This window comes from Calidris pugnax, unplaced genomic scaffold (genome assembly GCF_001431845.1).
Source record: "Calidris pugnax isolate Ruff unplaced genomic scaffold, ASM143184v1 scaffold9, whole genome shotgun sequence".
Classification (NCBI taxonomy): domain Eukaryota; kingdom Metazoa; phylum Chordata; class Aves; order Charadriiformes; family Scolopacidae; genus Calidris; species Calidris pugnax.
Genome location: NW_015090778.1, coordinates 2,595,230 through 2,609,352, shown reverse-complemented (window position 1 = coordinate 2,609,352; position 14,123 = coordinate 2,595,230).

Genomic DNA, 14,123 nt, shown 5'->3' with positions numbered 1-14,123 from the left:
GATTTCTCCGTCTCTGAAGCAGAATGATGCTGGTCATGAAATGGAAAGATTAGATATTTCAAACAAAACCAGTATTGTTATTATTGACAGGGAAAATATCCCAGTTGGATTGGTTGGGGATTTGATAATGTCAGTAATAAACTCCTGAATAAGGTGGTGCTGCTGGTATTCACTGGATGACATTCACCATTGCATAAATTAGTCGGTTTACAGGGGACTGTTGAAAATGGTGATATATATCTGCTCCATATACAGGTGGCTTTCACTAATTCCCCTTTGAATCTGTGGAAGAATCTCTCTGGCTGTTGATCAGGTCCAGACTATCTGAGACCTACCAAAACTCTGGCAGAACTTTCTGTCTTCATTTGGATATGTATCCAAGTCAGAAAATGGAGAATGTCCGTTTTGGTTTTATCTCAGTAGGATTAATGTCTTCCTAATCCTGATGATTTTGCTAATATTTTGAGAAAGTTAGGTTTTGAATGATCCCTGAGAAACTATGCTTTCAGGGTTAATGAAAACAGTAAACAAGCTGGTTTGGGACCCAGTAAAGCAGTTCTGGATTTCCTGCTGCAGCTGGTAGGGTTCTAGGAGGGATCTGAAAAGGGAAAACTCAGCTTTGGTTAGGAATACAGTTGGATGACAAAGGCATGGAAGCCTGAAATGAAGAATTTCTGTCAGAGTCTTCCTACATAATGATAGACACAGCAGGAGATAATTGCTGTCTTTGGATGTCAATGTCTGAGCCTTATATAGTATAGTTGAATTGTTGGTGCTTCAGAGAGCCAGGGAGCTGCAAGAGGCCTGCTGAGGTTTGAGCTTGAAAGGAGTGAAAGACTCTTTGTGTGTTATTTGAGCTTTAGGAAGGAATGACAAAAATGTTATCTAACTGTAATGCTGAGTCATCTTAGCCTGGGAAGTGTTAGGAGCTGCTTAGGTCAGCTGAAAGATTGGGAAAGAAAATACTGACTCAAGTGTTTTCTCACATCAGCAGAGGGTCCCTGCTGCAGCACGGGCTGAAACTGAGAAGTGGAGATCTGAAGGGGAATATTATAAACAGCAGCTGCTTTAAAAATAGTATAATTCCTTTGCTTCTGAGGATTGCCTAAAGTCATAGGAAATCCTGCCATAACTGTCCTTTCTAATTTTTCAACAAGTAATATTGACATCCCTGTTAGCTATTTTTTAGCCTAGTTACATTACTTAGCACTTGCTAAAGAAAAGCTTGGTTATACGTTCTTTCCTTAAATTGGCTTAATCTCAAGTAAAAATTTCAGATGCACCTAAGTGATTTAGAAGCTTAATCTGACTGAGGTTGGACCACTCCAGTGTTATCTGTGGCCTATTGATAAAATGAATCATAATATTTTTCAGCTTCTTTGGTTGAAGGTCTCAAGAACCTTGTGAGCTTCTAAATGAGTGGTTTCTTTCTATGTGTAAAAAAATTTATTGACCCTCCCCCCATATAATGACATCAGTATGGCTTGCCCTTGTTGATGTTTCTCCTTTCTAAAAGGATGCTTTCCACCTGAAATAGAAGACGTTAGGATTCACTGCTTCTTCCAGCTATATTTGCTGCAACTCTATCATGTCAAGATCCGTTCTATTAATGGTTGTAAATAGCTCAACTGTGGGAGGGTTTTCTTTACACAAATTATGAAATGGTTTGTTTTCTATCAGTTCTCTGCCCAAAGTAAAAGAAACAAAAATTTACAGCAAAACATGTTCTCTTCAGAGCACACTAGAAGATCTTTCATTCAGGGAATGGGGTACAAAGAAATTTCCACAAGATTCCTTTCTCCATCCTTTTCCTCCAACCTACTGTCTACCCAAGGGGGTGAGAATAGCACCTCGCTGGCTAGGCTTGTCCATAGAAGGTCGTGCTTAAAGCCCTGTAGCCGTAATTATTTTGTCTCCTTTCTCTCCAACACTGCCATGTGAATGAGGTCATGGTAATAAGTGGTTCTAGTCTGGCTCCATAATATCTTTGCTTTATGTCCTGAAGGACTAATGGGATCTAAGCACTATATTTAGGGACTATTAGGTAGGAATCTTTTCTTAAGAATGTAATGACATTGTTGGATTTATATCCTTATGTGCTTTATGTCTTTAAGTGGCTATTTCTTTCCTTTAATATAAATGCTTCAAATGTCAAGAATCTGATACTTTGTATTCTGCAAGGAGAGTGGGGGGAAGAAATCCCAACTCATTGATTGGAATTCAAAAAGGTAATGCCCTCTTATTAAAGCTATGTTACTTCAGGCATTGCAATCAGATTCCAATTTAGAAAAATGAATCAAGGCACTTAAACTTCTCTTCTGCCACTGTGTTTAACATTTCTTTCTTTTTTCACTTAAAGTGTCAGGAAGTGGTGCTGAGTTGGCAGCAGTATATACCATCCCAGAGGAGGCTGTAAAGTAAGTGTTAAAAATGTTTAGTCCTGTCTATAAAAGTGACTTTTACCGAACTCTAAAAAAGTAGGAACAGAACTGCCTCTTCCAGCAGTTTTTGTCGTTATTATGGATGTTACTGCATCGATTATTTTCTAATGAAGATTTAAATTCTTATCTGAAGTCTCCATACAAATTGAATACTTTCTGAACCTTAGCTATGAACTCCTTTATATAGAATGAAATTCACCACTGTAGAAATTAGTAAGCTTGTGGGAATTATTATTGATTCATATAACTAAATCTTATGGAGACTTCTCTTTTTGATGGAGAGCTTGCCTTGAAGATTCATGTTACAATTCATCTGTTCACATGTTTCACCACAGAAGTTATTGCAATTAAGGTCTCTCATACACTAAGAATAATTTCAGGAAGCTATATTAAAAAGATGGCCCTTCATCAGAATGTTAAAAATATTTCTTGTTATTTCTTCTAAACATAAGATTTATTATTCTAACAGTTACAGTGCTTCTGATGCTCATGCATCATAATTGTCAGCATTATGGTGCTAACATCAATAATGTAATTTAACTTACTGAAGTGGAACATAGTATCTGTCAGGATTATTTCAGCCTTTGCTGTTCTAGTGGTAAGGAAAAATTCTCAATTTTTACCAACCAATTAAGACATAATATTTTAAAGGAACATCTACCTTTTAAATGCCATTAATGATAAAGATTGTTTAAAAATCATTTTCCGGTGTTATTGAGCCCTCACAAGATTATAAGAAGTATTTTATAGTTTTTCTGGGGGTTCAAAATGCCACTGGAGGACAGATGACATGCTACAGTATACCATTACAGTCTTATGTGTTACTTTGTGGTCTCGGGTTGCTTTTCCTCGAGTAGTTGGATACTATCAGTTGTCAGTTTCTCATCTATTGTTTCTTTCCTGCAGAAGCTCAGTAAGTGGGAGATGACAGAGTGGCCACGCTGCCTGTGGTAGAGGAGCAACAGAACTCCGATAGGGATATAAATTATTGGAACAGTGTTCATCTAGGGAATTGCAGACAGACAAAGCAACTCTGAGGAAATGCATCCCTGTCAAAGACAGTTTGTTTCAGCTGAGGCTTGAATAACAACAGAAGTGAAAAACAGAGCCGTCTAGTGAGGAGGAAAGCAAACTGGAGCCACTGTATGTAAGTATTTTCAAATATTTTTTTACATAGTTTGCTTATCTGATGAGCAGGTTACTAAATGCATTTCTAGACACAATTTTTCATCTTTGAAGAATGAGAATGGTATTTCCTTGAATGTGATGCATAAGCAGATTACTTCTTTCCTGCTCTCTAAATACGTGAAATATTTTATACGAAGAATGGAATTTTAAGTATTTATAGTGGAGAAAACAATTTTGTTTTGCCTTCCAAGTATATGCTGATATTTTAATCCAAGCATATAGTGATACTTTGATTGTGTGGTCAATGCCTTTTAATGGGACATATTTATAAACAAGCAATCATCATATTTCAGACTGGGTGTTTATAATTTCTATTTATGGAACTGTTCATATTTCTACAGTTTTCTTCAAGAGTCAGTTTATAGGAGGCTGTTAATAGCAATAACTTACCTGCATTTACACATGAGCAAAACCAGTGTGAAAAATTGGCAACCTGGAATCAGTATGCATAGAGTTTTATGATAGTCTGAGATAAACTGGTTTTTCTGAAAAGTTCTTGTTTCCTTTGATTGTCAGCAAAAAGCTGTGCGTGTGTCTCTTACTGATAACTAAAGAATAAGTAAATTTTGGCATTACCAAAATGTTTATGGGACCGGTTTTACATGGGACAAATTAACTCCAGCCAATGGAAGATTAATAAACTCTGCGTTGTGCTACCAAACTCAGACTGCCATGACAAGTGGAATAAAAAAATTCATTTGGATTTTCTGAAACCTGGTATTAACCTGCAGTTGTTTCTTGATATGTTTTCTAAGCAATACTCATTAGCAATTAATTCAAAGCTCATATGCCTGCTTTGGCAACAGCACTTCCAGTTTTTAGAATGTTATGGGGAACTGCAGCACTGCACCAGGCTACATTTTTTTGCGTGTTTCATAAACTCATTATAATGCCTTTCTGACATGAAAAACAGTGGTATAACTTAGCATGAGTGTATCTTCTCTGGAAGAATTTGATTTGACTGTATCTTGTCAGAGGCTCTGGATAAATAGTGATTCATGTAACTAAATAGTCTCATAGAGACTGCTCCTTCTGATGGAAGAAACTTGGCCTCCACATGCACGTTACAATTTAATTGACTGTCTTGGAAATAGCATGACATTCTTGTCTGCACTCAATGAAGTGGTACTGGTTTCTTTTTTTAAAGATAGCTTAACGGTTTTAAGCTCATGATAAGGAAAGTCTCCAAAGAACTTACCTAAAACTTTGCACTGAGCTCAATACATGCTATGACAGAAGGGTAGCCAGTAATTCACTGAGGAATTAATACCTGTTTCCTTTGTTTTTAATGTGATGGCATGTCCAATTACACTGCTTTTTTACAGAAATTTTGCTGATTGTGGTAAAAACTGTACTAATCTCAACAGGCCCTCTCTTGTACTTGGCTTTATTGTTCATAGAGCTGCCCTAGTGTAAAGCTACTGGATGATATTATTAGATGTTACAGATCTGGGTTTTTACAAATTTTCTACTTTTTAAGAACAAATTGAGGACTCCTTATTCATCCAAATTAAATGATGACAGGGAATTCTTCCTATCATTAGAGCTGACTAGAAATATTTTCCCTTAAAGTCAAAGTGGATACAGCATTTATTCCTCTCTTTCAACCTACAAATACACTTCGTCATGTGTCCAGGATTCTATGATTCTGTTTTTAGGATGATACGAGGAAAAGTGTTGCTTTGCTTTAAATATACATAGGAGTGAAGGGAAATTCATCTGCTAGTGGCTAACACCAGAGAATACCCTTCTTCCTCCTTTAAATTCCCTAAGTGAAGAAACTCATTATGTGTCAAACGAGTTGCTACCTATTGGGCCTAGTATTCAGTTAGCATTTATTAGTGGAAATTATTGCTTCAGAGCACTTTTTACACCAGAAGAGAACATGTCGCTTAGAACTGCCATTTCTTTGCAGATTACTAAATAATCATGATGCATGCATTGTTCTGCTATGTTCCCCTCCCACTTATAGGTAATTTCTGCTTTGCAACACAAATTTACTGATCGAATGGCCGAGCTGATTATATGACTTGTTTTAAACACTCTTAGACCTCTTTGAAGTGGTATTAGAAAAAATGTAGGGAATTGTAAAGGCAAGCAAGCTAGCTGAGTTGATGTTTAATAGATACAAGAAAGCTTTGTAGTGAAGATGAAGCTTTTAATCCTTTTATTGTATCTCTTGTGACCACTCTTCAGCATTTGGATATATTTTTCAGCCCAGTAGTGTATCCTCTGTCTTCAACTTTTTAAAAGGCACAGTGGAAACTCACCAATAAGTCAGATGGAAACATTCTGCAGCCTACAGCTGTTTCTGTGCTACATGGCCTTTTAGTTGCTCGAAGAACAATTGGGTGTGGGAATTGCTTTAGAGAAATCATAAATTGTTTTGGGATTTACTCAACAGATTCTAATTTTGGATGAAATATGTGATTGTGGAAGCACATAATAAGCATTCTCTCCTACACTCACAAAGAGTCTTTAAAATATTTTCAAACAATTCTCTATTAAGGATACTCAGATTCTGTTGCATTATATCAGTCCAGTCACATGCTTCAGTCAGGTTCCATAACAGATTTGTAATGATGGAGATTTTTTTTCCTTCTAAACAAATAAGCAAACAGAATTCCTACCTGTCCTATGCGTAACGCTGTTCCTGTGACAACAACTATGCAGTGATGTTGAGTTTATTTCAAGCATGATGCCTTCCACCCTTCCTTGGAACACAGAAAGAGAATGAAGAGCATGGTTTGTTAGAACCTGCCTATAAGCAGGTAGAACCTGTTTCTCATGCAGATACTATTGAAGAATTAGCAGAGAAGGCCTGATGGTAGCTGTAGGTGGAGATATTTGTCCAACCTCCCACCAAAGGTTCCAGTGTGCTAACTGAATTAAGACCTTATCCATCTTAAGGCCCGAATCCATAAGAGACTTGGTGACAGAATGGGAAGAATCTATATCAAAACATGGCAAAGATGAGAACATATTCTAAAAATTTCTGAGCCATGGTAAACATGAGGGATTTTTTTCTTAACATAAGGAAGCTAAGAAGTTTATTGCATCTAACACTTTTTTCATTACTTTTAAAATCATGAACAAAACTATAATTCAGTTGGCAGTGCTTCTCAGTGTCCTTCATTAATGTAAAGAGGTAAAATAAAAGCATGGAATTAAGTAGAGAGATCCAGAGCACTGTTTTAGGCCCTCTATATGTAAAAAAGTACTATAAGGTTCATATATAAATTTTCTATACACATAAGTGAATTTTCTCCTGTTCCTATCCTTGTAGAGTATTTTTCAGTGACTATAAAATAAAAAAAAAAGTCACTGTTAAATATAGAATGTATGTTTTGCTGTAGTACTCCTCTTCCATATATAGATATCAAGACAGCTACAGATTTCTTAATGACAGTCTTTTGGTCCAATGAATGTGCCAGTAAAGGAAATCAAGCGTGTCTCTTCATAAAATGGCTTTTAAGCATCCTCGAGGACACATTAAAGTGATCTCTTTAGAAGTCGTATTTAGTAAGCTAATTAGCACGATCAGAGTGTGCATTCCTTCCTTATGATTAACTTCATGGCACTGAAAGGAAAACTCTAGGTAAAAGTCTTACAGTGACTCTAAATACATGGATTCTTATATTCTGTATTGGAATGCATGACACACTGGCTACAGTTTAAGTAACTGTTTAAAGTATTTTGAAAGCAGCAAGGACATAATTCAACTTAAGCTCTCACTTTTCCTTAACAGAAATACACAGGGCATTAAACAGCTTGGGCAAACAGTCTGGAAAGTTATATTGCAGTACATCTTGTTACACTTGGTGCTTTTTATGTAATGGTGATTTCTACTCTGAGTTTTACTCAGTAAAGCTGGAACTTCAGATTTTAATGAAAACATAAAAATTGACAATATCTAATCTTCATTATTGTGGTAATCTATTTACTGTGAAGCAAAGATAAAGTGTATATAAGTGATAAGGATCACTTTTGTTTAACTCTGTAAAGTTTGATATCTAAGAGATTAAGAATATCACTATACTAACTGCAGGAAAAAATGTTACTGATGCCTTTTTTAATTTTTCAAAGCTGAAATATGAGTAATGTGGCCTATTTCTAGTGCACTTGCATCAAAGTAAATTGGCATAGTGATATTTTTAAAGCATCCACATGAACATTGCTCCAAAGGTGCTCAGGGTAAAAGATCAGTACTCATCCTCGGGCATGCTGTTTCCTATAAATCAGTGACTTTGCAGTGAGTCTTCCACAAGAGTGTGGGAAACAAATCACTTGAGAGAAGTGCTGGCTGGCAACCAAGCCATATCCTTTTTTCCAAATAAATATGTAGGTAACAGAAAAATGTAAGGTGCAGCCTGCACCTCCTCTTCCTGTAGTGCATCTCTGTTCTGGAGAGAGAATTTTCTGGTGCATCGTTACCAGTGGGTACATTTACTGGGTGCACCTACATTCAAATTCTCAGAGCCTGCTTTACCTTACTGTAAAAATGCTGTCAAATGCGTCCATTGGTTTATGGATTGGTGGCTTTAAGGCAAAGTACTACTTGGTTTCACAGCTTTCACTGTTCCCATACTTCCTTCTGAAAAGGTACTGTGTCTTGAAGACTGGTGGAGTTCATGTCACCCTGCTTTAGGACATAAAATATAGTCTGGGTCTTATGATTCCATTCACACAAAGATAAGAAACAATGACCTAGGGCCATAGTGCCAAAGCTGTGTGGAACAAAATGAACTGAAACAAGTTCAGAATATTTTCAGTTTTGAAACAGAAATTGAAATGTGCTGTATAATGTAATTCTGCGTTGTAAAAAGATTAGCTTTCTAAAATTAGATGCCACAAGAAGATACTGGTCAAGAAACAGAATAATGATGCTATTGTTTGCAAAATAATTCTAATTATTAGCTACTTAGAAGGACTAAATTCCATTGCTTTCTGTAACAAATTATTATTGATATATTTGACATTATGAGACTGTAATAGTAACAAATAAGATTGTAATGAAAATTCAGCTTTCCATCCAGACTCCTGGTTACTATGCATTTTCTGACTGTGGTCATTAACATTTCTTTAAAGTGCTAGAACAGTTAATGAAAGACAATCATTTACTTTGATATCTAAGAGATTAAGAATATCACTATACTAACTGCAGGAAAAAATGTTACTGATGCCTTTTTTAATTTTTCAAAGCTGAAATATGAGTAATGTGGCCTATTTCTAGTGCACTTGCATCAAAGTAAATTGGCATAGTGATATTTTTAAAGCATCCACATGAACATTGCTCCAAAGGTGCTCAGGGTAAAAGATCAGTACTCATCCTCGGGCATGCTGTTTCCTATAAATCAGTGACTTTGCAGTGAGTCTTCCACAAGAGTGTGGGAAACAAATCACTTGAGAGAAGTGCTGGCTGGCAACCAAGCCATATCCTTTTTTCCAAATAAATATGTAGGTAACAGAAAAATGTAAGGTGCAGCCTGCACCTCCTCTTCCTGTAGTGCATCTCTGTTCTGGAGAGAGAATTTTCTGGTGCATCGTTACCAGTGGGTACATTTACTGGGTGCACCTACATTCAAATTCTCAGAGCCTGCTTTACCTTACTGTAAAAATGCTGTCAAATGCGTCCATTGGTTTATGGATTGGTGGCTTTAAGGCAAAGTACTACTTGGTTTCACAGCTTTCACTGTTCCCATACTTCCTTCTGAAAAGGTACTGTGTCTTGAAGACTGGTGGAGTTCATGTCACCCTGCTTTAGGACATAAAATATAGTCTGGGTCTTATGATTCCATTCACACAAAGATAAGAAACAATGACCTAGGGCCATAGTGCCAAAGCTGTGTGGAACAAAATGAACTGAAACAAGTTCAGAATATTTTCAGTTTTGAAACAGAAATTGAAATGTGCTGTATAATGTAATTCTGCGTTGTAAAAAGATTAGCTTTCTAAAATTAGATGCCACAAGAAGATACTGGTCAAGAAACAGAATAATGATGCTATTGTTTGCAAAATAATTCTAATTATTAGCTACTTAGAAGGACTAAATTCCATTGCTTTCTGTAACAAATTATTATTGATATATTTGACATTATGAGACTGTAATAGTAACAAATAAGATTGTAATGAAAATTCAGCTTTCCATCCAGACTCCTGGTTACTATGCATTTTCTGACTGTGGTCATTAACATTTCTTTAAAGTGCTAGAACAGTTAATGAAAGACAATCATTTACCTTTTAAAGATGACAAATTAAAAAAAAAAACACACCACCAGATCAGTATAGAAAGGGTGGGTTTGCTATTAAATTAAATCTGGAATCAGAAGAATTGTCCTGATAGTTTTCAGAACTTCAGTTGTTTCCTTTCTTATTTAAGATAGGAAGTTGTCTGTGAATTTTATCAGAGAATGTTACTTTACAGTACACTGCAATTACAGATTACTGTCTCTGAATTTGGTCCTACAGAGCAGAGAAGGGGAGAATGCACTTACATGTTCCATCTTTACTTGGGTTCCTTGGAGGGTTCCATATGTTCACCTCCATTGGACTTTAGATTTTGTGCCTTTGTGGTTCCTGGCAGGAGCACTTGAATTCTTTCATGCCTATTGCTTTGGTAGGGAGTGTGAAGTCACACACATAACAACTCTAGTACACAACATAATCCCTGATGAGATGCGTATCTTGAGTATGGATTAGGAATGCTTTGCACCCAATTCTTTATTTGGACTGTTACACTTAAAAATTCCAAAAGGGGGCAATCTTACCCTCTGCCTGAAAGTCTATAAATGTAATTCAAGTGAGAAAATACAGCACACTACTTTCTAAGTTCTCATTTACCTTAGAAAACTGAAGGTTAGTGCAATGATAGAAACAACTTTCAGGGTTTGGTTCTGGTTTTGAAAATCGAATTTTGAAAGTGTTGCTGGATTTTTAAACTTTATTGACTGCAGTAGGATGAATACATGTGGTCATTCTCAAAGTGCGGTGGTTAAAATTATCGGATACCCTTATTTGTAGAGAACAATCATGTTCTTGAGAAAGAGAACCATAAAAAAATGATAAATTATACACTTAAGTTGCTCTTGCATGTAAATCAGACACATTTATGATGGAGATTTAGGGAAAAATAGAATTTCAAACTCATCCTCTTTTTCCAGCTGATTGCCATTTATGGATTTAAGACAAAACACATACACTGTCTTGGAGGAATGTAATGATAGCCAAACTAGTGCAAGTTGTTTTTTATAATTTCTTACCTTCCTTTAGTGTAAATAGGAAAAACAAACTGTAGCCTTTTAAAAAACAAACCTCCAAGAACTTGTGCTTGCCATTCATTTTCTATAATAAGTATGCATATTTTCTTTCTATATGTTTTCTACATAATGTGCTGTTGACCTGTCTTTTGTAATTTGATGGCAACAATAATTTAACTGTAAGAAAACATTTCATCTATATGATATATATATCTACACCTACTAGCTGCCAAAACCAGTATTTCTGTAGATATCAGAAAGCCAATATCCTTTGGTTGAATCAAATGGATGTCCAAAAGAAAGGCTTCAGGGAACTGATGAGAAGCATTCTTGCTCTTGACTGTGTATCACAGGATGCTGAAGTCACACCCTTTCAGTTGTCTCCAGGTACCACCTTTCTTAGTATCCTGTCTTACTCTAAGACTGAATGTCTGCTACGTGTTCATAATTCTGGCATCTTACTGATAAAACCTTGGAAATCAGGGGGAATCTTGCTGATACCACCTAGCTCAGCTGAAATAGACCCAGGATGCTGAAGTGAAAGATCTAGGACTTCAGACGTGCTGTTTGTTACAGGGCAGATTGAGAGCTGCACTGTATGGAAGGAAACAGAGGGATACAACTGAGAGGTAGATCCTGATCTTGGCTTTATGTTATATTTAGAGAACAGTTCTAATGTTTTAAGGATTTTAAAAGCTTTGAAAGACTTCTGAGTGCTGATATTTATGAACTGAAACATCATTGTTAATTAATTTCTCTTTACTTGCGGTTCATCCCACTAACAGGGGCTGCATATCTTCCCGTGATAAGGCCAAATCCTGTAATTAGTCATTACTACATGGAGTCTGGTTAAAGCTGATAGATTACTTGTAGTAAAAGGAGTTGCAGCTTGTGATGTTTGGAAGCTTGAGCTCCAGTTCCATGCAGTCTGAATAAAGAGGCACAGATTGTCAACCTGTGTAGGCTGAAGTGGCTCTGACCCCTGCTTCACAGCCAAGAATAGGGCTGGTACAGTCACAGTTCAATAAGGCGTTACGGTTAAATATGTTTTCATAAGATGTAAATGAAGCTAAAATAAATTATAGCAGCACTTTATTTTTATTGTGATAAGCAGTATACATAATAAATTAATATGATTTTTTTTGCCTTGCTTCGCATTCGTATGATGTAGACTATTTTAAACCCAGCTACGTTTTTTTCCCCTCTGGAGAAGATGACCATACCAATTGCCTCACTATCTGTTTACATTCTGGAAAGAGTCATTTGGGATTTTGTCTTTCTGAAATAAACGTTTGCTTATGGATTTTTTTTATTGTCACAGCCATGGCATTTTTAAAGTAAATAGGAGTACAAGGTTTATATTATTTTAAATGTATATTGTATTTGTCTTCCCAACACTGTGGTTTTTAGTACTGTGAATAACGTAGTATGGAGCCAGCCTATTAAACAGCCTGTTTTTGTAAGGAAACTGTTAGTCCACCTACAATATTCTATTGCTTACTGTGTTCTTCCAATATGCTTAGCATTCCACAACCTAAATGATCATTTGTTGAACAAATTCATGCTTTTATTAGTCAAAATACAGAGAAAACAGAGCCCCCCTGTTTCAAGATATTTGCTAATGCACGGTTAATTATCACATATAGCTTACTATAATTCATTTTACAGGGAGACCTCCTGCAGGTAACATACTAGCAGTTTATGAAGCAAAATAACCTCACTATAGATTAGAACTGTTTCACTACTGGTCAGACAGTTGCTGCTTCTAGGCCTTCTCACTTCACATTGCTAATTTGAACAAGGCTTTATTTTTATATTTGTCAGCAGCAAGACTGTAGCATGGTTGTTAAACCTCTCCCAGGCCTAATTAGAGTAGCAATGCTAGCATTCATAATGAATCTCGTGTCCTGGGTTGGAGGAGGTAGCCGTGGTGCTACAGTAGCTTCCTGGCAGACAGTTGCTGGCAGGTTTAAGGTAGCTTGTGGCTTGCAATATTAAGTGACTGTTGAAATTCATTGACTCCACTGCGGCTTATGTGTCTAGATGACAACAAGTTTACACGGTTCTTTTATAGTTACAGCAAATGGGTCCATTTAAATATTTATTAGGTGATTATGGTGATGTGAAATGGAAAAAAATTGCAAAGTACAGTATTGCATGTATAACTGTTTTAACTGTTTGTACAAAATAGGCCTGTGGTATCATTTGAAATTACAGCATCTTTTTTTTTCTCATAAATATTTATAGTGTATCAGTAGCTAGGAATGCTAATTTATTTGCATTTTGTTTCTTATTTAATTTGACAGCCATTTGGGTAGCCATTAAAGGCACTCACTCTGATTTGAATGAAGGATATTTCAATCAGCAGTTGAGTGGCATTTTGATTGGAGTGGGTGAAGTTCAATTTTAGGAGTTCTTTTTTTATGAGACACAGAAAGGAGTATTAGCTCTGTGTGCTTGATGACGGGAGCACCCACAGAAGGCCTGTTTCTCTGAAACTTAGTTTTGAGGAATTTGTCATAATTATTGGATTAAATGTAGTCAAATTGCTTTATTTTGTTCTTGGTCTGGCTCAATCAAAGTGAAAAGAACAGAAGAGCCGGGTATAAATTTCTGCAAAATTTAACCAAGAGTTGTTTTAAAATATGAATTTGACTTGGATGATAGAACAGGATATCTCAGGTATATAGATACAAGGAGTAAATACATACAGGAGAAAAATAAATCCAGTTCATTGACAGCTGTGTAGCTACTGTTTACTTTTTCATAGCAACAGAAGAGATGGATGTGAGTTGATCTCACTCAAGAGCATGAGAGAACATGATAATGATATCCAGAGTTCTCAGAGCACATATGTACATTGGAAATGCTGTCAGTGGTAGCACAGAAAATAGGTATAGTGAAGAGAAATCAAGCAAAATACAGTAAATTTACTGTAAATATATGTGTATGTCTGTATCTCTATATCAAATTAAACATAGTTTGAGAGATTTGCTCTTCATAAAGAGAATCACTAAATATGCTACAGCAGCTTCAGTCATGGTGCTATCACTGAACTTTGCTGTTTTTTAGAAATTTAAATTTGCTGTGAGTGGCATAACTTTCTAAATCTGTTTTATGAAGAACAGAAATTAACAGCAGAGATAACAAATCTGAAGTCAGCTCTTGTCAGCAGAAGTGTAAGATGCATATCACTGTCAAGCAGAGGCAGCAAACACTAGCTGCAGTAATTTAACTG